A 10,467-nucleotide genomic window follows, 5' to 3' on the forward strand; every position below is an offset into this window, starting at 1 on the left:
ATTAATAGTTTCTATTTCTGGAGAAGTCAGGGGATAATTGGACTCCATTTCAGTTCCAATTTCCCAAATGTAATGGATTCAGTTGGACCCCAGATGGGTCAGGTGCCTCCATGCAACTGAGTGCACCGCATCCTGCACTGCCCCCACCTCCCGCAGGGGGCGCCCGAGTCCCGCTCCGCGACCCCTGCGGGGCATGCGCGCTCAGCCCCCCTCCTCCCGTGAGAGGACAGGTGTTCCAAGGCCTCAGGACCGACCCACTGTGCTGACGCCCAGGCTTCGGGAGGACTTGGGGCCTCAGCCACGTTCAGGAGCCGGCCCCCTCAGGACCCGCTGTGGAGACTTCGGGAGGACGTGGGGCCAGGTCCACGCTGACAGGAACCGGGCCTCCTCTGGACCCGCTGTGGGGACTTCGGGAGGACGTGGGTCCGTGTCCACGCTGACGGGAGCCGGGCCTCCTCAGGACCCGCTGTGGAGACTTCGGGAGGACGTGGGGCCGTGTCCACGCTGACGGGAGCCAGCCTCCACAGGACCCGCTGTGGAGACTTCGGGAGGACGTGGGGCCACGTTCACGCTGATGGGAGCCGGGCCTCCTCAGGACCCGCTGTGGAGACTTCGGGAGGATGTGGGTCCGCGTCCACGCTGACAGGAACTAGGCCTCCTCAGGACCCGCTGTGGAGACTTCGGGAGGACGTGGGACGTGTCCACACTGACGGTAGCCGGCCTCCTCCGGACCCGCTGTGGAGACTTCAGTAGGACGTGGGTCCGTGTCTACACTGATGGTAGCCGGGGCTCCTCAGGACCCGCTGTGGAGACTTCAGGAGGACATGGGGCCGTGTCCACACTGATGGTAGCCGGGGCTCCTCAGGACCCGCTGTGGAGACTTCAGTAGGACGTGGGTCCGCGTCTACACTGACAGGAGCCGGGCCTCCTCAGGACCTGCTGTGGAGGACGTGGGTCCGCGTCCACGCTGACGGGAGCCGGGACTCCTCAGGACCCACTGTGGAGGACGTGGGTCCGCGTCCACGCTGACAGGAGCCGGCCTCCTCTGGACCCGCTGTGGGGACTTCGGGAGGACGTGGGTCCGCGTCCACGCTGTCGGGAGCCGGGCCTACTCAGGACCCGCTGTGGAGACTTCGGGAGGAGGTGGGGCCTCGTCCACGCTGATGGTAGCCGGGGCTCCTCAGGACCCGCTGTGGAGACTTCAGGAGGACATGGGTCCGCGTCCACGCTGACAGGAACTAGGCCTCCTCAGGACCCGCTGTGGAGACTTCGGGAGGAGGTGGGGCCTCGTCCACGCTGACGGGAGCCGGCCTCCTCAGGAACCGCTGTGGACGACGTGGGGTCGCGTCCACGCTGACGGGCTCCGGGTCTCCTCTGGACTCGCGGAGGGAGGAGAAGGTGAGGAGAAGCCGCCTGAGCGGGACTGCGGAGGGGGTGTGAGCTCACAGGACCCCGCGGAGGAAGGGCGCGCTGTGTAGACGCCGGGGCTTTGTGCGCGGTGACGCGGGTTCCCACGCGGTGCTGTGCGCGGGGCTGTCGGGTCTCCCCTTCCTGGGCTCGGATCCGCTCGGTGGTCCCGGGGTCTGTGTTCACGCGTCCCTCGGATTCGGTTCCGGGGCTCCTCAGGCAGGCTGCGGTCAGGCAGCGGACACCCACCGCGGCGCTCGTGCTCCCCGGGCCTCGGCCCTGCGTGTCCTCCCCGCGTCCACACCTTCGGGATCGGGGTGGGGCTCCGCCTCCGTCACGAAGGTCGGCGGCTCGGCTTCTCTGGGCCATGCTGACGTGGTGGTTTGAAGAGGAACCGACTCTGCGGGAAACCCGTCACCGCAGCGCAGACCCTCTCTCTCCACACTCAGACCCCAGCCGGCGTCTCCTCACCACACGCGGGGTGCTTCAGGGTGTGTTACCCCCGACGGGGACACTGTCCCGCGGAACCACCACAGAACCCGACGTGAGGACGTCATCCCGGTGCCCACGTTATAACCCAGGCCACGGGCCCACTTCCCCTGTCGCCACCTGCCCCGCGGTCTGAAGCGTCCTTTCCATTCGGATCCAGTTCTTTCTGGAACTGCTCCCGACACGCTGCCTTATTTGGGTGACCTTGGTGGTTGTAAAGAGCGCGATGGGTCCAGTCTGGGTGGACGGTCATGGCTTGTAACGGGGGCTGTTTTCAGTGGCCGTCCACGTCGTGACCTGCATCGGTCCCTCATTCCCGTGTTCACTGTGACTAAACATAGTCACAGTGACCCCTCAGAACGTGTCAGGTGCACAGTTCTCGGCCTTAGCTGGGTTCCCACGGTGGCACGTCATTCTCCAGAACTTCTTCCTTCTCCCCGAGGGCGGCTCTGTATGCGGGAGACACCAGCTCCCCATCCCCCTTTCCCTCGGCCCCTGCAGCCACATTCTACTGTGTGTCTCGGGACACTTCATGTAAGTGGTACCACAGGGTGTCTGTCCTTCTGTCACTGGCTGATGTCACTCAGCGTGATGACTTCCAGCTTCATACGTGTTGTCGCCTGTGTCAGAGCCCCCTTCGTTTTTAAGGCTGAATCGTGTTCCGTTGTGTATACACCACGTTTTGTTTATCGATTCGTCTGTCAGTGGAAACTTGGGTTGCTTCCACCTTTTGACTGTTTTGAAAAATGCTGCTCTGAATAAGGGTACTTCTACTTGAATTTTGGGGGTATGTATCTAGGAGTATAATTGTTGAACCATATGGTCATTCTCCTTTGATCTATTTGCCTAAATGCCAAAATATTTTATACATAGCCTGCACCATTTTTCACAAGCAAGGTGTAAGGGTTTCCGTTTCTCAAGATCCTCTCCAAAATTTGTTATCTTAGTTTTCTTGATTATAGTGATTCCGTTGTGTTAAAAGGACATCTAACTGGTTTAAATCTTCATTTCCATAAAGACTAAGGATGTTTAACATCTACTCATGTGCTATTCACCATTTGTATGATTTCTTTGGAGAAAGGTCTATCCAAGTCTTTTGTCTATTTTAAAAAATGGGTTGTCTCTTTGCTGAGGAGTTATAAAAGCTCTTTACATATTCTGGGCAACAGATTCTTATTAGATACATAATGTACAAATATTTTCTTCCATTCGGCGGGCTATTTGTTCACTTTCCAGATAGTATCTTATGATGTACAAAGATTTTTAATTTTTTTTTACATTTCTCTTTTAAGAGTTAGTGAGTGTGCGAGTGGTCAGGGGCAGAGGGAGAAGGAGAGAGAATCTTAAGCAGGCCCCACACTCAGTGTGGAGCCTGACGTGGGCTCGATCTCATGACCCCGAGATCATGATCTGAGCCAAAATTAAGAGTCGGACGCTTAACCAACTGAGCCACCCAGGCACCCAGAACAGATTTTTAATTTTGAGGATATTATTATATCTATTTTTTTCTTTGCTTCAATATGCTTTGGTGTCAGATCTAATAGCATTGCTAGATCCAAGGTTATGAAGATTTATCCCCATTTATTTCTTCTAGAGTTTATAGTTTTACCTCTTACATTTAAGCCTTTAATGTATTTTGAGTTAATGTTTATATGTGGTGTGAGGTAAGGGTCCAGTTTCATTCCTCTGTACATGGATAGCCAATTGTCTAGCACCCTTTGTTGAAAAGACCATTCTCTCCCCCCAGTGTAATGTTGTCCACCCTTGTCAAAATTCAGTGGACCGTAGGTGGAGGGGTTTTTTTCTGGGCTCTCAGTTAAATCCCACTGATCTGTATGCATATCTTTTTAAAAAAAATGTTTATTTTTAAAAATGTTTTAAATTTAAATTCAATTAACATATAATGTATTATTTGTTTCTGTGTGAATGCATACCTTTATGACAGTATCAGAATGTTTTATTTACTGTTGCTTTGTATTCATATTTGAACTTTGGAAGAATGACCTTCCACATTTGATTTTCTTTTTCAAGATTGTTTTGGCTATTTTGTGTTCCCTTGAAATTCCATATGACTGTTAGGATTAGCTTGTGCAGTTCTTTCCAAAGGCCTTTGTGAATTTTCTTGGAAACACATTGAATTTCCACATTGCATTGTGTACTATTGCCATCTTATCAATAGTATGTCTTTTCATCACTGTGGGGTCCTCAGATTTATTTAGGTTTCCCTTTCTTTCAGCAATGTTTTGTAATTTTCAGCGTACAATACTGGCACCTTGATTACATCTATTCCTAAGTATTTTGTCAATGTTAATGTTCCCTAAAATGGAATTGTTTTCTTAAATTATTTTTTGGATGATTCATGGCTAATGTATACAAATAAGAGAGATTCTTGTGTATTGATATTACCTGGCTGTAATCATTTGTTGATTGTTTAGGAAGTTCTGTCTACAAGATGATGTCATCTCTGGTCTCTGAATAGACCTAGTTCTACTGTTTTCTTCCACATGTGGATTTCTTGCCTTATCATTGTGGGTAGAACTTTCAGTACGATAATGAGCAATGAGTGAAAGCCAGCATGATGGACTTGTGTTTGATTTCAGAGGAGAGCTGTCAGTCCTCAAAATTGAGCATGATGTTTGATTAGAGTTAGGGTTGGGTTTAGGGTTAAGGGTTAGGGATAGGGTAGGTGACCCTGTGACCCATGAAGCCCGACAGTCAGCATGCTGGAGCCAGGCACACTCCCCCTGTGCTGAGCTCCCAGGCAAACCCTGCACGTCCCCTCCCCTGGCTGACCCCCTGCAGGTTCTGTCCCCACCTGCCATGAGTTGAGCACCTTTGGGCACAGCCCTTATTTCTATGCCCTACAGACGGGGTAGAATCAGCTGCATGGGTTTCTAGCCTCTAAGCCTCAGGCTCCCCTTTGTAAGATGGGGTCCTGAGGGCTCCCATCTCTGGGAGCCGAAGGTAGGGAGACCCCACCAGCAGACGCCCTCAGGCCAGGCCAGGACGGTGGTTGTTGCTTAAAGCAGCCCATGGCCTGCCCCCTTGAAGAAAGTGCACGGGTTCATGGCCCAAGTTTTGGGGTCCTGCCACCTGCCTCTGGCAGTGACCCTCCTCCAACCCTGTCCGTTGTCCCTGTGGATACATGGTCTTCCTGGAGATGTTCCTGCAGACAGTTGAGAAGCAATTCATGGTGGACACAGGGTCACCTACTACGTCTTCACCAATCAGTTGCCCGCCAGGCCCCATGTGCCCCTCCGGGAAGGCCGGAAGGTGGTAATCCTCGAGGTTCCCAGCACCCCGCGCTGGGAGGACGCGTCCATGCAGAGCACGTGATGATCCGCCGGTTCTGTAAGCAGCTCTTCCTGTCATCGTGCGCTGAAATAAAGTTCTCAGACACCAATCTGAGTGGCCATGCAGGGCTGCGTCTGTAAGTAGGGCAGCAGCAGCTGGGTTCTGCACATCGCTTTCATTTCAACTTTTATCAGAAAAGCAAGGGCAGATGCCTCAAAGCGTGGGAAAGGAGGACAAAGGGATGGCAAGTATCCTGAAGCTGTGAAGCAGGCCTGTACCCTCCTCTACGCGAAGGCACGCAGGGAGGCCGTCATGGGATTGGGGAAGAGTGGGAAGTTTGTGCTAGCAAACGCCAGGTGCTGGAAGGGGCCACAGAGGGTTACATTCTTTCCTGGCTCCTAACCTAGGCCCTCCCCCTGGGGATCATGGGATCCTGCTCCTACCGGGCCATTGCGTTCAGTAGCCTGAGAACTGGAAAGCTGTTGAAGTTTCAGCTGCTTCCACAATCACTCCTTAGGGCTTACAATATATTTTCTAAGATTAACTCCACAATTCCTCCGTGAGGTGGACTACCTGGTATGCACAGAGGTGGACATGAAGTTCCGCGACCACGTGAGTATGGAGATCCTGTCTCCCTCTTCGGCACCCTGCACCCCGGTTTCTACAAGGTGGCCCACAAGGACTTCAGCTACGAGGATTGGCCACAGTCCCAGGCGCACATCCCCCAGGGGCAAGGGCGACTTTGACTACAAGGGGGCCTTGTCTGGGGGGTTGGTGGTAGAGGATCAACAACTGACCTTGGCCTGTCACCAGACAATGGGGGTCAACCTGGCCAATGGGATCGAGGTTGTGTGGCATGACGAGAGCCAACTGAACAGGTACCTGCTGGACCATAAGCCCATTAAGGTGCTGTCCCCAGAGGACCTGTAGGACCCACAGCTGCTGGCCTGCCCCCGGAGGACCTGTGGGACCCGGAGCTGCTGGGCTGCCCCCGGAGGACCTGTGGGATCCGCAGCTGCTGGGCTGCCCCCGGAGGAACTGTGGGATCCACAGCTGCTGGGCTGTCCCCCATCATGTAGAAGCTGAGATTCATGGCTGTGCCCAAGAATCACCAGGACAGCAGCAGTGGTTAGTACTTGAGGAGTCGTTTTTGTGCCCACCGGGTCTTTCACTTGAGTTAACAGATGAGCCCGAAGGAAGGACGTCATCAGTTAGGAAGTATAGACGAGGTCAGAGTGGAGGTGGGCAAAGCCCTCTTTCAGAGAGCAGGGAAGCTCTGAGCTGCTTCAATACACCTTGCCCTGCTCACTGCTTCCAGCTGCCTGGCCCTGAGTTCTGTCCTTTCAAAGAATTGGTCATCTAGTAAGTAACATGTTTCTCTGAGTTCCATGAGCCACTGGAGCAGATTATTCAAACCTGAAGAGGTGATGGGAACCTCCAAACTGTAGCCCATAGCTTGGAAACATGGGTGACTTCTCTGCCCAGCCACTGGCTGACCACTAAGTTAACAACACAGGGATTCAGTAGCCATAGACACAGCAAAGAATACAGACTTGACAAAGTTAGTTCAGAAAAGTCACTAAACCAACAGTAGCAACTACAACGATCAGCAATCATGAAGTCTGTCGTGGGGAAGGTCTGATGTTCAGGATGCTTCCATTGTAATAGTCATAATGACACCCTGGACTTGTCACTGGGGCCAAGTCCCCTGGCTGGGGGCCAAGTAGCTCCTACATGTTCCATGTACCTCTCTCTGGCTTCTCCAGCCATGCACTGTCCTGTGCTGCTTCCCAGTACAGGTGAGTTTTCACCAAAGCCAGGAAGATGGGATGGGTTTTCTGACTCCCCACCCCCCACCCCACAGTGTTACAAGAGAGGAAAAAGTTTTCCTCAACCCTCTTAAGGTCCCTGGCTGAGTCTGGAAATTGACAAACACAGATGGACAGGAGAAAAGCAAGCAAAATGTATTGATTGCTTTGGTGGGAGCCTCACAAGACCATGATGACCACCAGAGGTGACTGGAGCAGACAGCTCTTCTAACTTTTAGACAAAGAAGCAGTAAGTGTGTGAAGAATTGACAGACACAGGGGTTTGGACTAGGGCTCGTAAACGGTAAAGAAGTTAAATAGGAAGATAAGGATACGTTTAACCAGGTGTGTTCCTATAGACCCCGTGGTCCTAAATTCCTTGACTCTGGTGATAAGCACGTCATCCCTGTTGTCCGGGGAGAGAAAGTTCCACATGGGTGTATTCTGACCTGCTTAAGGGAAGAAGGGCTGATGGCTGGGGGTCAGAGAGACCTTCTTGCTTATGTTCTATGCAAAAGTCCTTTTAGCTTCTATATTTAATTTGCCAAGGTGCCATATTTGGGTTCGTGTGTCCTGACCCTCACTGGCCTGGTGCTGTACTCTGTCTCCTAGTATCCAGGATATTGGGTGTGCTGCTGTGGAGACCTCCCAGCCCTGGGGTAGCCCCTTGTCCAGGGAGGCACCTGCCTGAAGGGGAGGGTTGCTAAGGGCGGCCGCCCCTCCTCAGGGCGATTGGGTTGGAGAGTGCAGGTCTTACTTCGAGAAACTGACTTCATTTCCTGAAAAGGTCTACCTGATAGTGGGATCATACAGGAGTTCTATGTTTAGTATTTTGGGGAAAATCCATCCTTTTCCCAGCATGGCTGTGCCATCCAAAGTCCCTTTTGGATGATTTTTTCCTATAAACCAGAGATTTTTCAAGAACTTCTCCAGCAGAGAACATGAGGAGAATATTTTCATGACCTTAGACAGGCAGAGATTTCCCAGGATGCAAAGTATACGGACCGTAGGAACAAACCGGTGACTTAGAAACTCTGAAATGAAGAACTTGTTCTCCTTCTTCCATTTCTGGCTAGTGTGCTGGTCTGTGGCTCGATCCCACCTCAGGCAGCTGGAAAGTTGACCTCCCAGGTCAGCTACCACTGAGATGGCTACTGTTTCTAGAAATTATTCTTCGGGGTGTGGCCACGGTTCCCCACCCGTGCACTGATCAAGTAGGCGACCTTTAACAGTGGAGCCATGGGTTCTCCAGGAATGGTCCCACGCAATCCCCCAGTAAAGCCATCTCACTGAGGGTTTAGGGGGACGGGAGCTGACCCTAGGCAAAACTGGAGATTCTCACTGTCCCTACCTGGCCTTCAGATGCTCCTCAGTTACTCCGGTGCCTCTGGTGTCTTCTTGGAACCCTGACCTGTCAGTTTTCGGACAGCTGGTCCAGTCGTACCCTCACTTTCTGGGAGGGGGATTTGGTGGAATCTGCAGTGTGTCCTGCAGCCCCACCAGGATCACTTTTTGAAGGCACATTGTCTGGGCCATCTGAGGAGCCTAGACTGTGGGTCTGTGGCCTGGAGGGATTCTGAGCAGAACTGGTGGGATGGGAGGGCTGCAAGGCCCAGAGGCAGGTTTCTAGAAAGCTCTCTGGGGTCCCCGGCATCCTTCCATTTTGGAATCAAAGCCCTGAAATCTTTAAAATGCCAGCAACTGTACAACATGGGCCACAAAAACAAATGTCCTTGTGCACCCAACACCACCTAAACTATTGGCCATTTCTTGTCACTTGAGCTGAGTATAAAGGATTAGGAGTGGGGGCTTGAGCGGGGGGTCCTGGGCCAGACTTTGTATTTGGGGGACAAAGGCAATCAGACAAGCTTGTGCTGAGCCTCAGGAGAGAGTCTGTGTGGAGACCCCAGCTGCAGTCACTGCTGTCCACTGATGCCCCCTCAGCCTGCCCAAGTGCCCCTGCTGCTAGGGGAGCACCTGCTCCCTCCTCTCTGCCTGAGGGCTCTCTCCTGCACCAGGTGCCTCCTCTCCTGCCAGCCTGCGGCCTGGGAGTGTGGCTACCCCCAGTTCCTCCAGCTGCTGGGGGAGCACATGCCCCATCCTCTCTGCAGAGGGCTCACTCCTGCACCAGGTGCGCCTCCTCCTGCCAGTCCCTTCCAGCCTGCCGCCAGGGAGGGTGGCTACCCAGAGTTCCTCCAGCTGCTGGGGGAGCCCCTGCCCCCTCCTCTCTGCAGAGGGCTCTGTCCTGCACCAGGTGCCTCCTCTCCTGCCAGTCCCTGCCAGCCTGCAGCCTGGGAAGGTGGTTATCCTGAGTTCCTCCAGCTGCTGGGGGAACACCTGCCTCCTCCTCTCTGCCTGAGAGCTCTCTCCTGCACCAGGTGCGCCTCCTCCTGCGAGTCACTGTCAGCCTGCAGCCTGGGAGGGTGAATACCCAGAGTTCCTCCAGGTGCTGGGGGAGCACCTGCCTCCTCCTCTTTGCCTGAGAGCTCTATCCTGTACCAGGAGCCTTCTCTCCTGCCAGTCCCTGCCAGCCTGCAGCCTGGGAGGGTGTATACCCTGACAACCTCCAGCCCTGGGGACAGAGCCAAAGCAATGTGGTCTCCCAGCAGTTCTGAGCACCAGGTTCATACATTGCTCACTCTCCTCCTGTGGGCTCACTGTGCCACATCCTCCCTCAGGCTCCCTGGGCCCAAGTCCTCCTCTGCTCAGGGACCACTCTCTGCCCAGGCTCCACACGCTGAGACTGGGAGCAGGACATCTGGACCTTCTGGACTCTCTCTTCTGTGCCCGTGACATGGGCACAGTGCAGCTTCACTGCTCAGAGGAGACCCAGTGCAGGAAGACGCAGGCCGCTGCAAGGGAGATGCCAAGTGATCCCAGAGGGAGCGCACGGGACTTGCACAAGGCACTGGGATCATGGGGCCCAGTGTGGGATCCCGGCGCCCAGCCAAGGGGCATGGGGATTCCTGGTGAGGGCGACCCTGGTGGGGGGAGGGGAAAGCCACGGAAGGGTCCCAGAAGAGGCAGGAGACAAGGAAGATGACAGGACAGAGCTTCCCAAGGAGGTCGATGGAAGGACCAAAGGATCACAGAGGCCCTTGGGAAAACTCAGAGGCTTGGAGATGTTGACTGAAACGCTGTCATTTGGTCAGAAAAGTTGAATCACAACACCTCAGTTGACACTGGATGATTTACTCTTTGTTGGTTCTAGGATTTAGTGCGTACCTGTCATTAGAACTCACATCGCATGAAGTCTAGGATATACTTACTTTTCATCACTTTTCAGGACTAGATTTTTCTAGAGGAAGTGCTAAGCATGGGTCTCTCCATTCGTTTCTTTGTGCAACTGACCTGTATTCAGGAGAAGATTCCCGGTGCTCATCACCACTGCTAGCCCTGAGGACTGCACCCGTCACCTCCCACACTGGACGTGACCATGTGGTTTGTGGGGTGCTCACTGCTGAAGCCC

This window comes from Callorhinus ursinus, unplaced genomic scaffold (assembly GCF_003265705.2).
Source record: "Callorhinus ursinus isolate GAN/ISIS: 27379988/994484 unplaced genomic scaffold, GSC_fseal_2.0 scaffold531, whole genome shotgun sequence".
NCBI lineage: Eukaryota > Metazoa > Chordata > Mammalia > Carnivora > Otariidae > Callorhinus > Callorhinus ursinus.